Source organism: Zonotrichia leucophrys, chromosome 14 (assembly GCF_028769735.1).
Source record: "Zonotrichia leucophrys gambelii isolate GWCS_2022_RI chromosome 14, RI_Zleu_2.0, whole genome shotgun sequence".
Taxonomy (NCBI): Eukaryota; Metazoa; Chordata; class Aves; order Passeriformes; family Passerellidae; genus Zonotrichia; species Zonotrichia leucophrys.
Window position 1 is genome coordinate 5,138,603 of NC_088184.1, and position 24,539 is coordinate 5,163,141.

The following is a 24,539-nucleotide window of genomic DNA, read 5'->3' on the forward strand; positions in this document are numbered from 1 at the left end:
AATCTCGTGAGAATACTTTTCCCTGTGATGCCACTTATATTTCTTCCTTATAGCCAGGCAGAGAGCAATACCAATACAAAGCTCACTGAATTCATGTACATTAAAATGAAAAATAACCAGGGAAAGGTACTGATTTCAACATGTCCAGAGTTCAATTTGGTTTATTTGGGGATCTACAGGCTGAACTGTTCATTTGTTACACTCATTCCAAGTGGGCTGTCACTGATGAGATGCCAGGCTTCCCAGAAGACAGTTCAAGGGACAAGCCCTGCTCTCTCAGAGCCCTTAATGCCACCTGTGAGCCACAACTGCAGCTTCTGTGCAGTACCAGCTCTTGCCTGTTCTTCATTGCCAGTGCTTCCTTCAAAGGGGATTTAATTACCAACTTTCTCTGCTCTCTGCTTGAAATTTTAGAGAGAAAAAAAAATGTGTAAGGATCCATTTGACCTCTCTTCTGAAAAGCAGTGATGTGAAATGAATATTTGTTGGACTATTGATCTTTGCTTGTTCTTAAATACACTGCAGCCTTAATAAATGCCTTTGGTCCATCCCTCAGCTGGTGTAAATTACCACGGCTCAATGCAGCTGAGCAGATTTACATCATCTGAAGGCACAGTCCTTGGCAAGCTGGAGCAGCTGCTTTTCAAGAGCGTGGCAGTTAGTGTGCCACACTTATAGCACATCCCCACCCTGCAATCCAGCCCTGGCCTGCTGAGAACAGGCAATTTTGGGGAAGAAGGGCAAATACCACTTATATCCTTGCGTTTTGTGGTGGTTTGTATCCTGTTCCCTGTGTTGTTTTGCTGGGCTGACATGAAACAGTGGAGCCAGGGTGACTTTTGGGGGTCTGCACACCCCACAGCCCTTGTGTCACAGGGTGGGAGGGCTCCCTGTGCTGCCCCTGTGCCTGCTGCCCCTCACCCCTGAGCCAGCCCCACTGCCAGAGTTATTCAGTGTGCTCTCACTTTTACGGGCTCTTTATGACTCTTCTGTGTGGAACATATAATTTTAATGGGTGGAAATCAAATTAACTCTAAACCCCACTTGACTAGTGCTTCTTGTGAAGACAGGGGAAATTCTGTTTGCTGCATTCCCAGCTCTCCAAGCCGTGGTAACCTCTTGGCCTCCAATGCTTGCTGTGTGCAATGGGAGCCCAGAAATCAGTGCCATTTCATTCTGCTTTGCTGTTTCACAACTGTTTGGATTTTCACAAAGTGGAGAACTCAACTAAAACACTGTCTCACTCCCCACACCACACAGCACATGTGCACATTGATGGAAACAGGACTTATCTCCTTTTGCAAGCTGCTAATTGTGAAGTCTTGCAACATAACAGGGATTGTGCAGGGATATAGAAATTCTAAATAAGACACAAATCAAGACCGACTTTGAATTTTAAGAAACCTTTGTCCATTACTTGGCTGTGTTCCTCAGCCATTTGAGATAGTCAAAGGGAGTTGGGAATAATTGATCCAATATAAATCTCTGACTTCAAATGCCTGCCCTCTTCTTGCATGTCTGATCTCCTCTTCCAGCTTGCTGAATACCTCTGCTTTGTATGCATTTCTGGATGTGCTTTTACCTTTCCCAAACAGTTTCTGTTAACTAGTTGTAATATAAGCAAAAAATTGCAATTAGATGTTTTATTGATTTACTCATGAGGTATGGCAATTGTTAGGTAACTGCATGTTGGTAAACACTATTTGGCATCTCTAAAGTGAAAAATAGATTAAGATTATAAAAGACCATAAGAGGTCCTGAAGAGTGCTTCTTTATCTGTTGGAAAGGCTTGCAAGGCACAGTTATTTATATATGATATCTTCAAGAAGAATTTGGTTAGGAAAGGAGGGGGGAACATATTTAGGGTTTGCAAGTTTGATGTGATTTAATGCCATCATAGGTACCCTCTGAGCTTTTCCTCTCTCAGACAGTTTGTCTTTGCTGTCTGTGTTTGAATATTCACAGTTTCTTTGCAAGTGCATTAATTTTATCTGTAATTCAGTTTGCTTAAGCCAAATAGCACATTTTGTAGGTGGTCAGGGCTCATGATTTCATAATGCAGATTATGCATTACTGCTAACTGGCTTCTTTTTTTAATGAATCTTGCTGTATAGTGTGAATTCATGTGAAGATGCCCCACTCTGTGAACTTGCATTTTCTGTGGCCTGATGATTACTCCTCAGTGGCAAGATGTGATATTATTTACATGCATATGTCCCCACAATGTGGTCTTGCTGCCATTTGGGAGGGGACTGAGGTGATCCAAGGCACTGTGGGTTCCTCAGCTCCCATCTGAGGGTATAATTTTTTTAGCTCTGATGTAGTCCTCAGCTGGGAAGCAGTGGCTCTGCCATACAAATACCACTTATACAAAAGCAAATGAAAATTTGATATGTAGCCAAGGACAGCATTTGGTGAGACAAATACAGGGTAAAATCCTAAATCAAAGAATTTGCAGCAGGCATGGCAAGGTGCAGTTATACTTCCAGTGTTGCTGGCAGTTTGGAGGTTTAGGTTAGTTTGTTTTTTAAACCAAGTTTAATTGTTTTGTACAGACACTACCAGGCTCCCCTGAGCAAGCAGGCAGCAAGATCTCAGCTCTCCTTTTCAGTCAGGTTTAAATGAGCCGAGCCAAGCAGCCAGACCTTGGTGCAAATGTTATATCCCATTGAGTCAGACAGCTGTAAAGGCCAGTCTGGGTTTTAAGGTCTTTCCAGAACTGAGGACTCCTTGTAGCTAATCATTCAATGCTTGTCCTCTCTTCACCCTTCTTAAGAGTATTTTTCACTTGAAAGTTTCTGTTCCTTTCACATGAATCAAGCCTTGGGTCTCCAGAGTTGCTGTAAACAGTTCCCAGGGTTATCTGCATTGGCAAGAGGAAACTTTTGGGGAGGGGAATAAGTGTGTGATCAGGAAATCAAACAGGGAGAATGAAGGTGGGATTTCATGCCATTGTTTTACAGAATTGCTTTTTTTGCTAGCACTGTGCTTTAGTTAGCACAGACAGGAATTTATGCTGACACTGCAGAGCCGAAGTTTGAATCTTTTCCAAACTTCCTTACTGACCAGGAGCCTTAAAGGTTTTTGAGAACTACAAAGGAACATCTGTGCAGCAGAATTCATTGAACGGATGTCTGCTAGAGCCTCTCCAGGGCTACCTGCACCCTGCTTGGTTTCCTGTTATAGATTATTGCAGAGGGGATTTTGGCATCCCTCTGATTCTGTCAGATCTTCCAGCACAGAGCATCTCTTCTGATCTCATTCATTCTATTTGTTATAGTTATTTTTCAGTACATTTTTATCATTCACAGGTTACAATTCCAACAGTATTGCAGTGCAGACTCTGTGGTGTCTTTTAGGTCAAAATATTCTTTCCTGTTACACACCTTTGATTATGGTACTGGTCCCATGAAGAGTTACCCTTATCTAAATCTCCTCTGGTCTACTTTGCAGCAACGGGAGCCAGCACAGCTTGAACTTTCCCATGTGTAAGCTTGCATCTAGACTCTGCTTGTTATCCCTTCTGATTGTCAATATTTACTCTTCAAGCAGTTTATTAGAAATATCTTTCATCTTTGTAGAAATTGTTTGCACTGAAAGATACTCTATGAACAAATTTCTGTCGTGGTGCTGCTCTGGGAAAATGGGAAGTCCATGCAGATAAAGGAAAGAACTCAGGTCCCTGCAGCATCAAGAAGCACCTTTGGCGTGGTGCAGTCCCAGACAGCCTCACACTCACATCAGTGCCTGAGAATAGGGCACAAGGCTCTTCCATGGGAGCCCCAGCTGCAGTGGGGGCAGCAGCCTCAGAAAGCAGCAGGATGGTTCTCCAGAACCCAAGAACACCCAAAACTGATGAAGATCATGTCAGAGAGAGATTTCTTTCCTGTGCTTGTGCTCATGAACTGCTCTGTAGTGTTTGGATGGTGTGTGCCCCCAAGTCATCCCTGCATGCTCGTGTGCATGGGCCACTGCCCCACTTGGGTAAGCTGGGATCATGCTGGGGGCATAGAGAAGATAAACCTTACCACCTCTGCTCTTAAAGGAAAGTTAGTTACCTCTTTCACAGGGAAGGTAAAAAAGCAAGACCACAGCCTACCAAAAAGAAAATATGTATGTAACTGACTAGATCAATAGCTGAAGCCTCTAAGGACTTGATATTTTTTTTTTTTTTTTCATAAACCTGTAATTAGCTGAGAGTGTCTCAGGGTAATACATACAACAAGATGGCCCAGCTGTCAAGCCTAAATTCTGTGCTTATTTATAGGATTATGCTTCCTGGTTACAGGAATGATTTCTGGGGTGGATGTGGAAAGAATGAAGAGAGAAGACCCCACCACTGCTCTGCAGCAGGTCTTTGCCACGTGGCTCCATGCTGAAAGCTTGCACCATGACCTGCATTTATGGGCAAGCCTCCTGGGCAGCTGGCTTTAAAACTAAACCCTGGGACTGTGACAGGTTCAAACTCAAATGGAAATGTAAAAATACAGCTTTGTCTATCTGTAGGGTAATGCTAGTGTCTAAATAATTTGAAGAATTTTGTGTGGACTTGGATGTGAAAAAAAAGGGCAGATAGATGCCTAAGCAGGGGGGAAAAAAAAAAAGTTAAAATCGGTTTTGTATGGGCAAAAAGCAATGAGAGGTTATTTTATAGCCAAGACACTGTGAACTGTTGGCAGATTTCCTCCAGTTCACATCTAACCTTCAAGACTGGGTTCAGTTTTCATCCAGAGAGGGAGGGCATGCTGCTGTATCTCCTTGAGCAGGTATCTGCAAAGAATGGGGGGGGGAAACTCCCCATGTGCCATTTCAAGCCATGCTACATGTTTAATTTCTAAAGTTAGGTTAGCTTTCCTCTGGAAAGGGAAATATTGAACTTCTTCATGAGGGACAAGAGGAGTTACCCCGTGTTGTAGCTCTAGGTATTCATAATCTGAACCTGTCTTTGATGAGCACAGAACAAGCATGAGCCTGCTAACCCCTTTTTGCCCCTGTTTGGAGTGAAAGGTCAGATTAGATGACCTCTTGTTGTCCCTCCCAACATGAATTATTCTACAATTCTATCCACCTGCTTTTTTCCAAAGCTTGCTCTGGTTGTCAGAATTCCTGACAAATCACATTAATGGACTAAATACTGGGCATTTTCAAGGATAGTTTACTGAATGCCCAGGAAGGCACAATTATTCAAATATGTACCAAATTATGCTGGGCATAAAAGCATCCTAGTCAGAAGAAATGTGAAAACAGAGACATAAAATGAAAATAAGGAGAAAAAAAAACCAAAAAAAAAAAAAACAAACAAAACTTTAACACATAGAAATACAGAACAGAGGATGGGAAGAGAAAGGAAGTAAAAATTTGGTGGCCGCAAAGATACAAAGATCAGACACAGACTGTGTCTGGAGATTCATGTTACCACTAGTGAATAATGTGTGGTGGCACTTGAAAGTGGAAGAGGTTTTGAATGGATCCAAGGAACCTCCAGAGCCTTTTGAAGCCAGAGGCAGAGATAGTGAGTCTCTGCATGTGTTCCCTGGTAAGATGTTTTAGTTGCAAGGCAGATTAAATTTAGGAAAAAAAATAAAACCTTTAAGCCTCCAGAGTTAATGTTGCAGTTAAAATAATTTTTCCATTCACCCAGGTGTTGGGTGCCCACAGAACCTTTGTGGTGCTGGAAGATCAGACTGAAAATGCTAGGAAAGGACAACAACCAGGATGTTTTTCTGGCTGTGTGGTCACTGGCAAAGCCAGGCTTCGCTGGGTGGTTCTTTCCCCACAAAAAGTAAGGTGGGAAGGCAGAGTCCAGCTGCTGCAGCATCCCAGCATGGTGTGAGGAGCAGGACACTCTGCTGGGTCCCCAGGGCTCCCTGACGGTCCCTATGAGGAGCAGGATGGGTCCCCATGGCTCCTGGAGTGTCACACTCAGGGGCTGCTCTTTGGTTTGTCAGCTTGGTTTGTGTGTGATTTCTTCCTCAGCAGCACCACAAGCCCACACCATTCATCACCCAGTCCCAAAATCTGACAGGGATGCATTTTCCAGAGCCAAGCAGCATTCTGCAGGACATAAATCTTGAAGGTGCTTGGGGAGGGCAGGCTCTGTGAGTGACCCTCGGTGCTGCCCTGGGTGTGCAGGGGTGAGTCTGTGCTGAGGCTGCCTCAGTCTCTGGCCTGGGATGTGGAATTCTTCGCACGTGTACAGATGATGGAATGGGAATGTTTCTGTTCATCTACAAATCCAAATTTCTCGTTAAAATTGGTCATTAGTGAAATTAGTGAAAGTATCTATTAATATATTCATTATCATTTGCGAATCTGCTGCAGGCCTACCAGCTCAGGAATCAATTTAGATGGCCATTTCTGTGGCTCTGGCTGTAGAATACACACGGCTGAGTTAATTCACATTAAGCATTAAACCCCTTGCAGTTTTTGCTCTTTTTAACAAGCGCTAGCAATGCATAGGATTTTTTTTTTTAATTTCAAGTTTATGGGCTAATTTTGGCTTATTCCAATTTTATATTTAAAACAATTTTCTTCTTTAACATGTTTTCAGGGATAATCTATTACTGAGAGCACTAATGACCTTGGATATTAAGTTCTAACTTTCATTTCCCTGTGGCTGCTTGTGGTATCAAAATGGAGGAGGTACAGGGCAATGCTGGCAGCTCTGATTCCTTTTCCCTTCAAATGGGCTCACACTTTAATGCATTTTCCTTTGGATTGTTTTGTTTTCAGTGCTGTTTCTTCTGAAAATTGCATTCCTGTCTCATCCCATGAATCACAGCTTATGTCTTGGCGTGGGTTTTAGTATTTGTTTCCATTTCTTGTGACTCCCACATATAAGCGGATTTTGATGCATATTGTGCTAATATTGTGATTGCTGCTGGCTGTGCTCTCTCTGTATCAGGTAACCTTACTGATTTTTTTATTTTTTTTCACCTCAACTATCAGCATTTTGTCTATGCCTGACCTAATTTCTGCCACTGAAGATGCTCTAAAGTACTGATACGAGCAGAGAGGTTATCTTTCTTTAACCATGACAATAAAAATAAGTCTGGCATTATCCTGGAAAGATCCAGATTCCAATAGTTGCCTGTACCCATCTGACTACTGCAGATGAGCTGAGAAATTCCATTAGCTCCAGTGGAGGTTTCTGGTCTTGAGGGACCCAGGGTTTTCAGGGACTACAATCACTTTATGAACACACATGCATGGGTGTCTTTAGTGCAGTCCCAGATAAAAGTAGACAAATTCCTGAAGGCCAAGGACCCATTTAAATAAAGCAAGAAATTTCTTCAAAATAAATATTTTTTAATGAAGGCACAGAACCTTGTTAATACAGTAAAACTTTCTCTTCAGCACCACCTGGAACTACTTTTTTTTTTTTTTAACACACCAAATGGTGAACTGGCCTGGGGTTTTTAAGACTATTCTTTTTTTAAACTGCATCTCCTTCTCTCTCCAATTTACTGCATTTGCTGGCTGTGAGCAGAGCCTGGACTGTGAGAGCTGTCTATTGCTCACACCAGCCTCTCTTTGCATTATTTAGCTCTTGAAGAGCATCTGCTGAGCATCCATCAGCATGGGGTGTGTGCCACCACCATATGGGCAGCCAACTGCTGGTGGAGCCAGAGAGGGGCTGCAGCGCTGCCATCCCTCCCCCCAGCAGTGCCACTCACATCTGGCATGCCTTGGTGCAGCAGCAGATCACTCATCCCTAACTGGGATGGAGCTCCCGGTGGCACTGGCTCGGAGGAAACTCTGTCAGTGCAGCTCTGCAGCCCTGGGGACAGAAGGGAGGTCAGAGACTGGGCTTGGCTCCTCCTGAGGGCTAAACCAGCCCATTAGAGTGTTTGAAAGGGTTCTAACTCTGCCTTCTGCCTCTAGCTGGGGCACAGAAAGGCAGCAACCACAAAAAAGGTGTTCTCACAGGCAGTGGGAGTGGGATTAGTGTCACAGGACTTGGTGCTTTGAGCCATGCTGGTCTGCAAGCCCTTGATGTCACTGTGAATGCATTTGCCACGATCATGACTGTGAATACATTGGCAAAAAAAAAAAAAAAAGCTTGTATGGTGTTCTGCTCAAAGGCCCAGAGGTCTAATGAGTTGTTGAGTGACCACATGTTTGTTAGCGAATGTTAGAAATGTTTTGCCTTCTGTTTGATGACCATAATTCCTGCTCTCCAACCATGAGCAGAAGGCAGGAAGGATTGTTTTGTTTCTTTATGTTGTGTGTCCCTTTCCACAGCCCTGAAGTTGCTTTCAGATCAAATTCACTCTTCTGTGTTTTGGGGCATTCAGGCTTAAATCTGAATGCTTCACACTCTGGCAGGATGAGGTTACAGAAATGTTTCAGATTTTCTTGGAGTATATTTCTGGCTTACAGAAACTTGCTGACAATTTTTTTTTCCTTATCCCTAAGTAGCTTTGCAGTGATCAGAGCACCATTTGTCCCTCTGAGGTTCCTTGGGCCCTTGTTGTGAACCTATCTTTCATTCTTTAGCACTAGGTAGCTGCCAGGGCACAGGAATTAACTCTCTCACATGTAGTTCTGCCAGGAATCTCATGGTAACATACCAAAATTCATTTTTTTACACTCTGTAGTTGGTGATTTATGGAAGGACTTCTGCCAAGAGAATGCACCACTGCAGACTGTCAGAAAATGCTATTCACATGTAAAGATTATTTTCTCCTGGGACTCAGCCATGTGGGGAGCTTCATTCATTTCCCTGAAGGAGTTCCATTGTAACTAAAATTTATTACATGAACTCAATTAGCAGGAAAAATTATGGTATATTTCATGCAAGCTACCAGATGTCAAAGGGGAAAACCAGCTTTGGAAGTGTTTGTCATACATGCAGCACCTATCCAGATCTTAAAGAAAAAAAACCTGGATAGAGACTCAATCCAGCCTCACTCCACAAGAGAATTCCCCATTCTCTCAAGATCCAGCTGCTCCACTCAGACAGCTCTATAAGACTTCAGACCCAGCTTCTCAAATCTATCTGGGGCTGAACTCCTTTTAATGTCAGCTGGATCCAGATGGTGAAATGCCTGCTGAGGAGCTGGGTATCAGCCCTCCTGAAAGTCTCCTCTCAGCTGCAGTACAGAGCATTTCTGATGGAGGGCTCACAGATCAGCCTGTACTCAATTGTTCAGTGCAGACTAATTTAGGGTTGATTTTGCTCTGAAAGGGAAAGAAGTAACAATGCAGGAAACTGTCTTCTTTAGGATAGGCAGAGTAAGAGAAATGCACTAGGAAAAAGTCTCATTTTTTCATGGCTCCTTGCTCCCTGAGCTGTGGGTGCAAATTTCAGCAGTGGGATATTTAACTACCACACCCTAAGAGATTGTCTAGACTGAGCAGAGCATTCTTGTGTAGTAGGACTGAAAAGCAGGCAGGATGATTTCCAGTTACAGCAGAGAGGACATTCAAAACTGACAAATCCTGACGTTCTTCCAGTGCTCTCAATGGTCCTTTTGTGCCAAAGACAACATTTAAATGCCCCAAAGTGCACAAAGGCCAAGTCAGACAAGGAGGGTCCTCTAAGTACAACCAAAGGATGAGTGAATCTGGACATAAACTGGCATAAATGGATGCTTTTTTTATAGCTTGTTCCTTTATAGATACTTCTAATTTGTGCTTGCAGAAAAGCACTTCCCAGCAGATGCTTTGGATGTGGAGGAACATGGATGCACTCACCCTTTGCTTTTATCTTGGAGTGACCTTGCAGTGAGTCAGGGAGAGGAGAGGCAGAGGAGATGCAGAGCAGTTTGGCTTCTCTCTGTAGCCATGGATTACTCTTGAACTAAAAGCCAATGTGGGAACCCCAAGCCCCATATTTTTGTAATGCCGTATCTATATACTTCCTGATAAAAGATTTCTGTCCCATTGTTGGCTCATATTTGTGATTAGTTTGGTGGAGACAGTGAGCAGGTTTGAATTTTTCTATGATTTAATCCTGTAAAAGAAAAACTTGGACTGCTAAATGTTCTTACTCAAAGACTTAAGGCAGCTCATTCAGTCTGAATAAATTAGAATTTAAAAAAATAAATTCCAGTGAGGTTTTCCCAACAGTAAAAACAGTAACCATTGCTTTGGTGTCTGAAGGGCAGCAGCCCTGTCCATATAAATGGCACCTACAAATGGAAGAAACTAGAGGAAGAAAATGTAGAATTCTTTGATATCATCTAACCTACAAATAGGTTAATTTTTAAAAGTTGTTGGCTAACTTGCATCACAGAAAGAATAACATCATCTACAGGTATTTTGTCACAGCCTTGTGTCAGAAAAGGTCTTTGTGAACAACCTCTTCTTCTCGGGCTGCCTCAGGTGTGGGACACGTTTCTGATGACACCACTGCTCTCATCTCATCTGAATGTAGTGCTGGCATCCTCAGCCCTCCAGTGCAGCCCGGGGACTCCTGCTGAATTACTTATCTGCTGGCATTTTGACCAGGAAGTTTGCGTTTCCTCTCGAGCCTCCGATTGCTGCAGTCATTGCCAAAATCCTGTCAGAGAGGCTGGACAAGGTCATGACTGCAATTCCTCTGTGGCTGGTGAAAGCACGCTTCTCAGCTCATTGCTAGACTCCTTAGTTGTCTTTAGGAAGGTTATCATCTCAGGGAATCGCTGCTATCAAAAAGATTATTCTTAAAAGCTGCGGACTTACTTATTCAGTCTGTCAAGCCTCGTTACATTAGAAGACTCCATGACAGAATATCTAAGAAATTTATCTTTTTGTTCGTGGAAGGAAATGATGGTCCCACTAAGGAAACTGCAAATTTAATTATACAGTAGATTTCCTCACAGACAAAATTTCCAAGGACCTCAGTATGTCAGCACTTACTTTCAAATCTTAATCCTCAGCACTGACTTTGGTTTTTGCTTGCTAAAACACTTCAAGTGACACTGTTCATCCAAAGCAGTCCTCTAGGTCCCAGGTCTGCACCCGTAATTTGCTCCAAGGTCTATTTGCTTCCCAAGGAGGCCAGGGGATTCCTCATTTAATGTGGAGTCGGGAGGAGTGTGCCCTTAATTGCTGTTTTAAATTCTTTATTAAGCATTATCTGTTGCTGAGAGACCCGAGTGCTATTCCTGGCTGCTCTGCCTCGCTGTGTGCCTGCAGATAAGTGTCTCAGCTGCTCAGGCCTCACCTCCCTCCGCCCAAAGTAGTGGCAGTTTCCCTTGGCAAGCACTTTCCATCTGTGGTGTGCTCTGGAGTCAAGGGAAAGACTTCCCAAGGTCGCTGTCACTGCTCCTGCTCTGCCACGGAGAAACTGAGGCAGGCGAGGGCACAGGGCTGTGTCACTGTGATATTTTATGGAAAATCCCTTCACCAGGATTTCTTCTCCTGGGAAGATGGGAAGCTTCAGCTTCTCCCTGTTTTGCTGCTTTGGAATGTGATTTGGAGAATTGTTCACCCAGCATGTGAATTGTTTTAATTTAATGACCAATCACAGCCAGCTGTGTCAGACTCTCTGAGTCTTTCATGGGTTTTTATTATCATTCTTTTCTAAGCCTTCTGATGTATTCTTTCCCTTTCTTTAGTATAGTTTATAATTTCTTTAATATAATATAATATCATGAAAAAATAGATCAGCCTTCTGAGAACGTGGAGTCAGATTCTCATCTCTCACCTTGTCCTGAGAACCTCACAACACCACAGACCTGCCCTGGCACTGGAGATTGAGCTTTGGGTTCACTCCCACACTTCCCAGCACCCTCGAGGCCAGCTGCCTCCCCAAGCTACTCCATACATGCCAAACCATCAAACTTGGGTTTGGATTCGCTGCTAAATTTCACTTCTTTCTCCCTGTGTCCTTTCTTTGGGTATACTCTGACTTTTGCAATATCCAAGCAGACACTTTTTGAATAGCTGAAAGAATTTCCTGACAGGTTTGAAAGAGAGCCCCTTTGGGCAGCAATTGCAAAGCTTAAGCTAACGACCTCCCAGTTGTATCTGCCAGTTCCTTTGTCTCTAGAGGGGTCTAGATTTTTCTATTGGCTCCCAAACATTATTAATAGATCTTTTTCAATTTAGGGGAGAAAGATTTAGCCCCTGGATTTGTAATTCTGGCCTTTCAGAGAAAGCCAGTATAAACAGCACTGTGTCCTGGCCCAAATCCATTCTGCATTATTAGGGTGGCATTGATTTGAGATCTCACTTCATTAAAATTTGAAGTCTAAAGCAGTTCCTGCTACAAATGGGGTCTCTCAAGGTTTATACATTAGCTTAGCCCTCAACATTGCCAGATGGTCAAAAACTGGAATGTTTCACAAATGTTACCGGTGCCCTTCACAAAGTGACACTTTCAAATTAGTCCCCACTTCCATCCATTTACTGTAAGGTGCTACTTCCCATATGTAAATAAACAGTGATTCATTACTCACCACCAAGAGGAAAACAGATTTTGTTGAAAGAGGTTGCTGGGATTTTCTTTTTTAAGATGGGTGAATAAGCATTTTCTGCCTGCCATTGGGGTGTTTGTTTAAATCATTTGCACATTGATTATCCTGTCCCTTCCTAGTGTATCAGAAGAGAAAGACAGGCAGCAACTCCCCAGTTCCTTCTCCAGTGGGTACAGAGGAGGACCTGCTCCTCCCTCACCCCAGCTCCCTGGAGATCTTGGGCTGAGCTCAGGGCTCCCAAATAATCTCATTTACTTTCTTTACTATGAAGCTCATGTTTGAAATCTACCTAAGATTATTTTGAACAGAGTAGACTCTGCCCAATTTCACAGGTTATCATAATAAGGTTTTAATATTTTTAATTATTTATTTTTATATATTTATATTATTGCTATAAAATTTTGTTTATTTATTTTATTGGTTGGTTGGGGTTTTTTTTCCTACTAGTCTCACTTCAGCTGTGATCCTCCCCAGAACTCTTCTCCAGCACAAGTGGGTCCTCTCTACTGACAAAGCAGTGCTGGTATCACACTTATTCCTGTCAGATTCCCTTATTTCCACTCAAGCCAACAGGATGAAAATGTTGAGGAGGGCTACAAAACTAGGAGTATGTTTGCTACTTCTTCCCCACACACAGCTCCTACCTGGTGACCTCTGTGTTGATGAGATCTTGCCTTAATGCAGACAGACACATTGTCAAGTTCCCCAAAATTTCAGCCCTCCAAAATGGAGAGAAGCTGTAATTCGGGGTAGGCTTGTGTATACCTGTGTTGGTTTCTTTCTTTTAAAAACCATTATATACTGTGTGGTACGTGATGAAGCAAGAAATTCCTGAGCTTTCACTGTGTCTAGCTCATTGATTTTTAAGAGTCTGGGAGTTGGGAGCCTCTGGAAGCAGCTTGACACGTAATGTGAAACCTGCAAATCCTGCCAATTGCCACGGAAAGGTGAGAGAGGTGAAAAAAATCATTTTACACTGTAGACTTTGGCTCGTTTTTTGACACTGAGAAAACAACTTTTGCCAGCAAAAGCAAAACTTGCAGAGCATGGGGTGGGGAGCAGAAAGCCAAAGAGATAGAGTTGCTCTCAGCGCAGTCCCAGGACCAGCTGTGTGTGCCTGGGGTACCCTGAGCACTGCAGCCAGGGCAGCCAAGTGTTCTCATGCAGACCCCCAGTGCTTTTCAAACCTCAGCAAGGTTTTATTTGCAGAAGAAGTCTTTGAGACAAGAAGGTGACAAGGGCTGTCAGAGCCTGACACATGGCAAGGACAAGTGCAGCACATTCCTGCCACAGGAGCTCAACGTGGCTCCCTTCAGTCCAGCATTAACCTAATATTGTCTTTAACAGCCACGTGTGGGCTGCTGCCCTCTGAAATTGCTCAGGTTGTGATTCTATAATTGTCCTGCTGACAAGTTCTGTATCATTCTTTAAACCCTCCTTCCAGCATTGTGCCAGAGTCCACCTTTGGCTCCTGCTGATAACAAACTGGCACCTTGCTGCAGCCCCTTAGGGACACAGGTGGGACAGTGTGTGCAGGCAGCAATGAGATCTTTATTTAGACCAAGTGGGAGAGCTGAAAAACGTTATGGAAACTTTTTAGTGCACAGGTAAACAAATGTGTGTGTTGCACTAATGAACCTGTCTCCTTATGGAGCTCAAAGCACTCCACAGAGACGAGTTAAAATGACTCAGCCATTTCTGGGTGATTTGCTCACCCACCAAAATGCATGGAAATTTCTGTCTCCTGCTTCACCAGGACCAGATTTCCTCTGCTGTGCAGTAAAGCTTTATTTCCTATCTCACTGCAGCGCCAGGAAGAGAAGAAGATAGAATCTCTTATGGGCAGGGTGACTCCTCTCACAGCACACTAGGAGGGGAAAGGAACACCAGTTCCAAGGTGCATCTAAGATGAAAATTAGAATACTCTTCTTAGGGTAGAGGGAACTAAAAATCAGGACCCAACACAAAATAATCTGAGAGCAAAATATGCTCCTTTAACAGAAATTATGAAATGGTTCCTGTTGGTACTGGAAATGGTGTCATTCAGGTGCTGAGTTCCCTCTAGGTTTCCCATCCTTGCCTCATTTGGCACATGCTTCCATGTTATCTGCTTTTAAGTACTCAAGGTCTTTGGAGCAGGGTGTGTGACATGTCACACTGATAGTTTTAAGTCCATTTCAGTGGTATCTTAGCCTGAAGCTAAATGACTGTCCAGCATTTAAACACTACTGATAATAAACAATTGCAGGCAGTGATGCTATTTCTAAGAGCAGACTAATTCTGAGTGTCCTTTAAGGCTGTCATCTTCATCTAGAACTCCTGGATCTAAGTGTGCCATGCAGGCTAAAACCTTCTTGTTGAAGAGTTTTGAGAAAACCCCACTAGAAAATGCTGCAGCTACACACATGGCAGACGTAACCATTCATGTCCTAACTCAAAATCCACTGAATGGATCATTCTTGAGACATCTTTTGTTGTTTCTCCTTCCTCAAGAAGGGCAATAAATCAAGTTAAGCTAAAAATTTTATAGCTGCAGCTGGTTTTGACTTATGCAAATGCAACATTTCAATCACAACATATGGGGAAAGCATATTTTTTCCCTTCCCTCACATAACTCAAAAGCTGCTATCCTGATTTTTTTCTGAAGCTCTTCAGAAATTATCATCTTTGGGTGGAAGCCTCAGACAGGAGGTACAACCCAGCTCAAACTTGTTCAGCTGAAAGACCACTGAGCAAATGAAGGGAATGGAATTGGAGATTTTAACTACTATTTGTTCACTGACAAGAACTGTAACCAGGAAGTACTTGTAAAATAGCTCAATTTTAGATTTTAAAATTATGATAATTTATTACCTAGGCTTCTCCCTAACAGAGCACAGTTGAAAGAGTTACAGTAGATCATTTTGAGTTTCATTATTTCTCCATCTCCTCTGCTGCTCACTGTACTTAAAGATGCTTTGTGATGAGATTTCTTTGCTGCAGACACAATTCAGAACCACACAAACTGAATTGCTGCCTGATGGAAGTGACTTGTCATTGTCTCCTCTTTTCCTTTTGAAGCACCAGTACATCAGAGGCTCTGGGAGCAGTGGGGACTGAGTGTGTCCTGCCTGCTGCCCCACTTCAGGGAGCACTGGGGCTGCAAAAAGCTGTAGGACCAGCACACATCCAAAGCTCATTTAACTCTGCAGGATTTTTTCCTTCTCTCTCTTATTATTTAATTATTCCAGAGTTGTTCTGGAGGAAAAACCCTGCAGCACTGGAGCACATTCAATTACAGGTGGACTAATCCTGAATAAACTTGTGCTAAAACCTCATTCCTGGGAATCTCCTCCACAAGCTCATCCAGCCCTGGTTGTCTCCTCCAGCCTGCACAGGGAGAACAAGGGACAGCAGGAGCTCCTTGGGAGGCGATGGTGGCACAAGGGGAAAATCCACAGAATAAGCCTGTTTCTGTAAGTACAATGATAAGATTTATCATGCTTTTGCAATCCAGCATAAATCCCTATATGCTGTGCCAGAGAAAGTGGCTTTTCCTGAGCAAACCTCCTGGTGACAACCCAAGGGCTGGTGTTTATGCTGGGAGTTCAGCAAAGTCAGCTCTGGGGGGGAGGGCAGGAGGTCATTAAACAAGAAAAACCTTCAGAGATTAAGCAGAATATGCCCAACACAGGAAAGCCAATCCCCAAACTCTGCTCCTTCAGCTGCCTGTCTCAGGACATTTCCCAGTGGTCTGGGTTTCACCAGCCACAGACCAGGGCAGCTCTGGGTGAGTGAGGCTGAGACTGGGAAGAGGGGTTGATGTCTTTGATTCTCACTGTCCAACCCTATTTTATTTCTGGCAATAAATTATACTCATTTCCCCCAAGTTAAATCTGTTTTGCCCATGCAATTGGTGAGAGATCTCCTTTCTTTATCTCAGACCATAAGTTTTCCATTGTTTCTCTCCTGTCTCATCGAGGAGCTGATGACAGCAGTTGGGTGGGCAGGGGCAGCCAGCAGGGCTCAGCCCAGCACATTTCCCTCTTCTCCCAGGGTCTCTTGGGAGAGTCCAGCTGGACTCCAGGCCCAGCTGAAGCACTGATCACTGGGAATGCAGAGCACATGCTCACCAAGCCATTGGTACAGTGAGAGGAGAAACTGCAACTCAGGTTTCTTCTACACATCTCATTAGGTGCAACACACATCCAAAGTGTGGGACCCGTTCCCTGAGGCTGCCATTTGTTTGTGGGTCCAGATGGAATTTAACCAGGCAGAAAGGTCCAGGTATGGCTGCACACTGTGGGCTGAAGGCAACTGCTGGCTCAGGAAATGCTCAAACGCTGACAGGGGAAGTAGAGCACTGTCTGCAATGGGAACAGCACACAGGGGAGACTGCTCAGGACCATCCTGCCCTTGCAGGATGCCTTCAGCATCACATATCAGCCCATGACAGCAGCAGGATGCTGAGCTAGACAGACCTTTGATCCTACAGTTTTATAGCTGATCTTGCAGTCTGATATTGAACAGGAAGGTTTTTGCATGGCTTTTTGTACATCCCTCCACTTGGAGCAACAGGGCTCTCTCCCTCTAAGATGATTTTTGGGAGTTTTCTATTTCTCATCGATAATACTGTAAGAGTCCCATTTGGGACCTGGAATTACAAAATATTATCTTCATAAAAACATCAGTATTGATTTCTTATTGTCAGAACCACAAAGCACATGAGACATCCAGAGTCACAGTGCATGTGCATGCCAGCTTTGCCTAGCTCCTGCCAGCTCCCATTCTGTGATGGATCACACCAGTCTGTGTCTGTGGGCAGCTGAACACCCATTTACAAAGTGCTGCCACCTTGGGAGTGCCTGTTCCTCCACCACACACCTGCTCCTGCACAGGGTCTTGTACTGCTGCATCATGAACCCTCTCTGGCTGCTTATTCCCAGCTCCAGAGCCTGAATTTTAGTCCCTTTTCTCTCTTTTATTTTCAGCTTTAGATATTATCATGGTTGGGACCATGTAGCTGTGTCTTCATGGCTGCTGTTGAAATATTATTAGCTAAACCAGTGTTAAATTGTCCCTTACAGGTGAATCTCATACCACACCTGTGTTCCCACATTTGCCACAGACCTGAGGAATCGGCAACCTGCAAAAGGGCTGCTCTGAAAGACCAGCTGATGTTCCTGTGGAGCAAACATTCTGTGTTTTGAGGTGACAGCTTGCACATCCTCTTCCCCCACCACACATCCCAAATGCTGGTGCTGAAGTGCCAGAGCCCATCCCTCACAATTCTACCTCTGGCTGCAGCTCACTGCTCCACAGTGTAAAAAAATACTCCCCACATTCTTACATCCCTGTTTGTCCCTCTTTCTTTGTTCACTATTAAGAAATGGCACAATTTTCCCCACAAAAGTAATATCTAGCTCTTCACATAAGAGAACAGCTGTATTTACTTGACTTATGAGTATCTTTACTGACAGATTTATCCTTTGCATCATAAAATACCTATTTGGGCTTTAAAAATTGCACTGGCTGCTTCTTCAAAGCTTGCAGCAATAGACCATTCTCATTTGAAAGACATATTATTACCCTAAAACTAAACCTGTTATTTTATACATCCCAGCCACCCTGATTCTTTGTGCCTGAGGGCATCTGAGCAAAAGGTGCCATTTGGAGCAGGCAGCAGAGAAAACTGGGTTATGTAGATATCACATTTCTCTACTCCTTCTGTTCCAGAAGAGCCACATCCACACCTCTCGCTGGGAAGCTGCTGGGTTGATGGTAAGTTGTATCTGTGTAGATGGTGGTGTTATTTTTGGCAGGCACATACTTCACATTCTCAGTGTGAAGAGGAGGAGCTGGCAGCCAATCTCGTTCAGTAGTCACTCATGGTTTGGGTTTTGCCATGAGCCAGGTCCCCAAAGGGTCAGGGAGAGGCATTGTGAGGCTGGGGGGAAATCAGGGTCAGGGGACATGGGGGATGAGGCTGAGAGGGAAATCAGGGTCAGGGGACATGGGGGATGAGGCTGAGAGGGAAACCAGGGTTGGGGACATGGGGGATGAGGCTGAGAGGGAAATCAGGGTCAGGGGACATGGGAGATGAGGCTGGGGGGGAAACCAGGGCTGAAGGATGAGGCTGGGCAGGCTGGAGCAAAGGCAAGGCTTTGTCCAGAGTGCTGGGGAGGTGTATGGTCAGTAGTGCATTCACCTGAGCCCTGCTGCCCCCAGAGCCACAGCTCTGCCTGCCCAGCCCCACCCCAGCCTGGGGAATGCCACAGACACCCCAAACCCAGCAGATTCCCAGCACAAGTGATCCCCAGACTGTGGATTCTGCAGCCACAGAAGGGAGGGAGTGGGGTGTGCCAGCCTCTGGCCAGAGTGAGAGCAGGGATCTGCTGGGGAGCTCTCTGCCTAATGAGCTGCTCCTTTCCTCTGCAGCAGCAGATAAGAGCAATTAAACACTAGATAGCAGATTAATGATTACTGCAACATCATGCTAGCTCATGGTGACAAATCTGGATAAATATTCGCCCCAGTGGTGGGCGAGGTGTTCAGGCAGTGATGTGCCCTCTGTGTGGCAAATCACTCAGAGAGGATGCAAAGACAGAGTCTGCTACTTGTCACCTTCATTAATTACCACTGCAGATGAAACTGGAGGAAAGACCAGATTCAGTGCATTGCCTTGCATTTGCCAAAGGTTGTTTCGGGCCCAGCTGCCACCCAGCAAACAAGGCAGGCTCTGGATGTGGAATTTCCACCTTGGGAGGATGCTTGGTTTTGGGTGTGATGGATTAGCAGCTTTCCCTAGAGCTGGCTCGAGTCTTTGGCTTTCCATTGGAAATTATGAGAGTTCTGTGCTGACACACCATGGCCTCTGGCTCCTGCTTTCTCTTCTGCTCACCTCTTGCTTGCTACTCCTGCAGACAAGATGGACTAAGTAGATTTGGGGATCTGATGCCATCTAAGAATGGCTGTTAATAAAGAATGGAATGAAAGAGATGAACTTTCTGTCACTTCAATTGAAGTGCTGGCTCAATTATCTCTCTGGGTTTTGAAGGACTCTGATATACAGTCCTAGTAGTGTTTGAGATGCCCAAAGGGTGGAGTACTGTGCAGTAATTTGGAGAAACAGACTTTATTGTGGCCTGATTCTTATTGCACACCTCCAGAATACTAGCAAGGCAGAGAAAGGAAAATTATAGCTGGACTGAAGAAGATCTGAATTCCTGAGCAGAAATCTCTGTTTGATCAAGAGATTTTACAGAGCAGCTCTATTCTGAGGATTCTGGATTTTGTTCCCTAAAGACTGCTTTGCTAGAGTATAAAAAAACCACATCTGAAACTTGAGTAAGAAAATAATAGATTTCTCTAGTATGCTTAAAATATTCAAAAACAATTTGATGATTTTAGCTGAGTTCAGGTCTGAAAAGTTTCTATAATGGTGTCCTGGTGTGTCACACTACCTTACCATCACAGGATAGGCAAGGTAGCCAAAAGCTACCTTGAAGGGTTACTTATAAATCTTGCCTTTGTGGTTTTTTTAGCAGAAACTTCACCAGTGGCTCACCAGCAACCACAGACTGCTGCTGGGTTTGAACTACCATCACAGTCACCTCACAGAACATTCTGTGTACCTGTATTCACAAATATTCCATGTAACAGAGAATTTAATTAGATTTATTTCTTCACATGTCAGCTACCTCCCACATCAAAGGCATTTAAGTCTTTGCAATATCTCCAATTCTGTTTGGATCTGCCCTGTGATGGGCACAGCCCTGAAAACAGGCAGCCCCTGAACAGTAGCTGGTAATAGTGTTTGAAAAGATGATTGCATCTCAGAATGAATCATTAGATCCTGTAAAATGCATCTGTCACTGTAGTGTTTAAACTCTGCTTTCCCCACCCCCCCAATTTGCACTAATTAGTGTAGGATGAGCTGCTGCCTAAAAATTAAGAATTCTGGAATATTTAATTGATCCTGGTCCCTGTGAATGCCATGCCTGAGGAATCAGGAGCAGAGAGCCACGTGAGCATGGCTCATACAGGGGCTGCATTTCTGGTGCCCCCCAAGCCAGGGAGCCCAGAGTGGGGCTGGTAGCCCTGCCAGGCACCTGCTGGTCCCTGATCCAGCCCCCCAGCCCCAGCTCTCCCTGTCCTCACACAGCAGGTGAGTGTGTCTCACCCAAAGCCCCCAAGGGAGGAGTTACCTGAGCAGAAATGGCCTCCTGCAGGGAGGAAGTGTTTCAGTGTCTGCTAACTTTTCAAACCCTGCTCTTTAGGATGCAGAAGTTGCCAAGGATTATGAAGTTTTACTCCTAAAAGTGACACAGTGTGGAATCATGCTTATGGCACCCCAGTGGCTCTCCCCTAAATGTGCTCAGCCGGCACATAAAGATGTGAGCTGTTTTTCACTCATCAGCTCTGAAAATTTACCTTGGATTCTTGCTTTATCATCCATAATTTGTTTTAAAGGCTCTGCTGGGCAGGTCATTACCAGGAGCCTCATCCAGGAGTGCAGTGCACATAAAGCACCACGGCCCCTGGGGCTGCCAGAGCTCCCCTCCCCAGCACTTCCCTCTGACAGCCAGCATTCCCAAATGCCTGATGCCTTCCTGCTGTGCACACCTCAGTGCTGCTCCTCTGTCACACCCCAGCACTTCTGGGGGATTTGCAGGAGTTATTTGTGCTTAGGGATCTCTTTCCCAGCACCTGGCAGCCCCCAGCCTGCAGAATGAGCAACCAGGAGGCACTGAGCGCAGGAGAGGGGGATGCTGAAGGTGTTTGCTCTGCTCAGTCCCCATTCCAGCAGGGCAAAGAGAGGGGGATGCTGAGGGTGTTTTCTCTGCTCAGTCCCCATTCCAGCAGGGCAAAGAGAGGGGGATGCTGAGGATGGTTTGCTATTTTCTGTCCCCATTCCAGCAGGGCAAAGAGAGGGGGATGCTGAGGGTGTTTGCTCTGTTCAATCCCCATGCCTAGCAGGGCAAGTGGGCCCCAAAGCCCTGTGGTTGTGAGAAGCACAGCGGAGGTCAGAGCAGGCACATTTTCTCTCCCCAGAGAGCCCAGAGCAGGAGCATCCCAAGATAGCAAAGTGGAAATGCCACACAAACTGGGCTTGGTCTTCTGTTTGTGTTTGGCATTTGGTTCAAGGTCTCTGCAGACCTAACCCCAACAAAGGCAACAGAGCAAAGAGTTTGGCAATTTTATTTCATTTAAATTCTTGTCAGGGCTTTTTCCTGGCCTTCTTGGCATCCCTGCTCCCTTTGCTGGGACAGCTGCTTGGCTGGCCTGACAGGGCATGGGGCTGAGAGGGCAGGCCCAATTAACTGCATGGTGATCACTTCTTCAGTCTTAAAATCCCACATGCTTCTGAATTAATTTAGAATAAATTCAATCACAGTCATTTGCAAGGTCTGCTGCTGGGCAGTGCAAGGAGCAATTTGCTGGTGGGATTCTCATTCCTTGCAGTGGCAAATAACCTAAGTCCACTATACCACAGGGATGAAAAGCTGGAATTTAGACCTGATGTGGCTAAATGCTAAATATGTGTGTCTGTTTACATTGAAGCATACTTCTGGTACCCAGGTGAGGTCAGGGGCTAATGTCAGACAAGGTGATAGAAGAACAGATAAATTGTCCTTTTTCTGCAGCTAGGAAGGGACAGATATAAACACTCGCAGGAATATGTCTTGTAGCACAGCAACCTTCCCAAAAGTCCTCACTCACACCTTCATTTCCTTCAGCTGTGACTGTCCACAAAACAAAGCCACACACAGCTCAGTGTGTGCCCTCTCTTTTCATTACACCACTGTCTTCAGTAAATCTCAGGCTGAATGCCCATGTGTGTGCTTTGATTGCAAATGCCCGTGCTTTGCCCTATAAAAGAGAAGTGCCCTATCCAGCCAAGCTTTCTTCTTTATGGGCTGCTCAAGTATCACTTCTGCTCTGCTGTGTCCAGGCAGTTTGACCAGCTTGGGCCTCTCCTGTGATATGAAACAATTCCAAAATAGAAACATCTTCCTTGTGAAATTGATCTCCTCCCCACAACTCTTATTGTTCGATTCCCCTGCTGCCTTTCATTCCTTCGGGGTCTTTCAGCATGTGAGTTCAAGGGTAAATAAACTCTTTTTTGTTTGGTTGGGTTTTTTATATGTTTTATACCCAACTGATGGCAAAGCTCTAGCTCAGGACAGGGAACTTCTCTGGACATCAACCAGAAAGAAACATGTGCATAGGAATTGCCTTCTCAGATTAGTAATTATCATCTAATTCCCACTATTTCCTCTGCCATTGTGGCTACTGAAGTAAGGAAAGATTGTTCATCTTCTACTAAGCAGAAAGATTGTTCAACAGACTTATATAAGGCAGGCCCACAAGGAAATATTTCTCACCTCTGGTGCTGAGCCCTTCCCTCCCAGTTAAAGCCCTGGATGGGCTGCAGAGGGTGCCTGGAGGCTGCTGTGAGTGGGGTGTCCCTGGAAGTTGGGGTGCACAGGGAACCACCTCAGGTGTGAGGACAGTGACAACAAGCTCAGGTTTGGGGCTTCTCTCTTATCAGCTCTAATGGCTTCAAAGAATTTGCATCCACTTGGCTGAAAAAATGGCCAAGGGTGAATGAATGAATGAATGTAAATGAGGCAACTCCTCATCCTGTATTTCTTTATCTGAGGAGCAGTTTATAAATTCAAGGTAAGTATATCTTTCCACCAGCTTTGCACATTTCTACTCTCTCAGGGTGAATAAATTTTTTTGATGGGTGAGTTAAAACATCATTATTTTTTTCATTATCATTGTCATCAGTATAAATGGCAGAGGTGTAGGGTTTTTGCCCAAGCTTTTAAATTTTCATGACAATTTTACTAAGCTGTTTTATACGTTATTAAACACACTCGTGATTTGTTTCAACCTATACCTTAATAGGATGTTTTAAGAGAGTGTTCCCAGAAGAGGGTAAAGGTATCCTGCACATTTGGGACTCAGCTCCAGCCTTGGGCTTCTCCCCTGCTGGGGCCCACAGACAGGGATGGCCAGGCTGCCTAGAGTGCTTATTTCTTTCACTGAGGTTTTTCTTTTGAGATTCTTCTGAAAATCCCAGCCTAAGGGATTAACAGTGTTGATCATTCTTGAGAATCAGGACAGTGGTGTTGTTAATACTCAAAGCAATGGGTTTTTGCAGGTTTCTGCTGGGAAAAGGAAAAAAAAAGGGCTGCGGATCGAAGGTCTCATTTACCCAAACACAGAAATAATTCCTTCTTGTGGCCATTTCTAGAAACCGAGGTCAATTCTTGTACTTATTTTTTGAACAAGACTTTTTAATGAGTTTTTACAGACAGATGCTTTTTGTAAACCACTGAGAGAGAGCAGGGGCACCCTGATTTCAGCACAACTCACACAGTCACGTTTGGCTTGGAAGGAGCTGATTGGCCCCCACCCCGAGAGAAAGTCTATTTTCATGACATGAATACAGCTCTCAATTCTGTATTGGCCATTTTTCTAGGTAAAATACTGATTTATGTAATTTACAGAGAGGTTTAACTGACCAAAGCCTGAACAGTGCAGGTGTTTGATGTCAGTCTATGAGAGCTCCAAATCTGTTTCTCTGCATTGTTCCAACCACACTTTCCAAATATTGGTTAGTGCTCTCTGTGACTGATGTACATGGGACTTCGCTGGGATCTGATTTTTATTTGTTTGTAAAGAAAACTATCTGACAATAAATTTAGATTCCTGCTTTCTGTAGTTTTTCAACCATAATAAATTTGATAATTTCTTTTAACTGTGGTTGTACAAAAAAATACCATCTTTCATGTACAAATTACTGCCCCCTTCCCCTCTCCCCAGCCCTGATTTCACAGAAATTACCAAATCCTGAGCATTTTTATCAACTTTGGCTGCAGTTAATGGGAGTTTTTTCTGTTAAAAACTTTCTGAAATCTTTTGGGATTTCAGGATTAGATTTGAGTAGTGTTCAGAGGGCAGGATAATGTGTTGTGCTAGAGGCAGATTCTGGCCTCCTAGTCTAACTTGATGTGTCTCCAGTCTGAACACACAAGTTTTCCTCCTACTCACCCTAGGGATTATTGAATTTTCACCACATTTCTCCTTCCTTCCCATGTATTTTTGTACCAGGCACTCAACACGTGTCCCCATATCTTC

At 44.3% G+C, this 24,539-nt stretch overlaps 1 long non-coding RNA gene across 3 annotated transcripts in view; it reads left to right on the forward strand.

The window, feature by feature from the left end:
- The window catches only part of LOC135454329 (uncharacterized), a 31,510-nt gene extending 9,099 nt beyond the window's left edge, over nucleotides 1–22,411 (forward strand). Inside the window, exons 2-6 of one of the 3 annotated variants that reach the window (XR_010442079.1) lie at nucleotides 15,638–15,687; nucleotides 15,776–15,862; nucleotides 17,474–17,597; nucleotides 18,123–18,167; nucleotides 19,931–22,411. This is a non-coding gene — a long non-coding RNA (uncharacterized LOC135454329). Of the gene's footprint in view, nucleotides 1–15,637; nucleotides 15,863–17,473; nucleotides 17,598–18,122; nucleotides 18,168–19,930 lie in introns of all 3 variants that reach the window. The other 2 variants (XR_010442078.1, XR_010442080.1) reach the window with 2 other exon arrangements.
- Nucleotides 22,412–24,539: the final 2,128 nt, after the last annotated feature.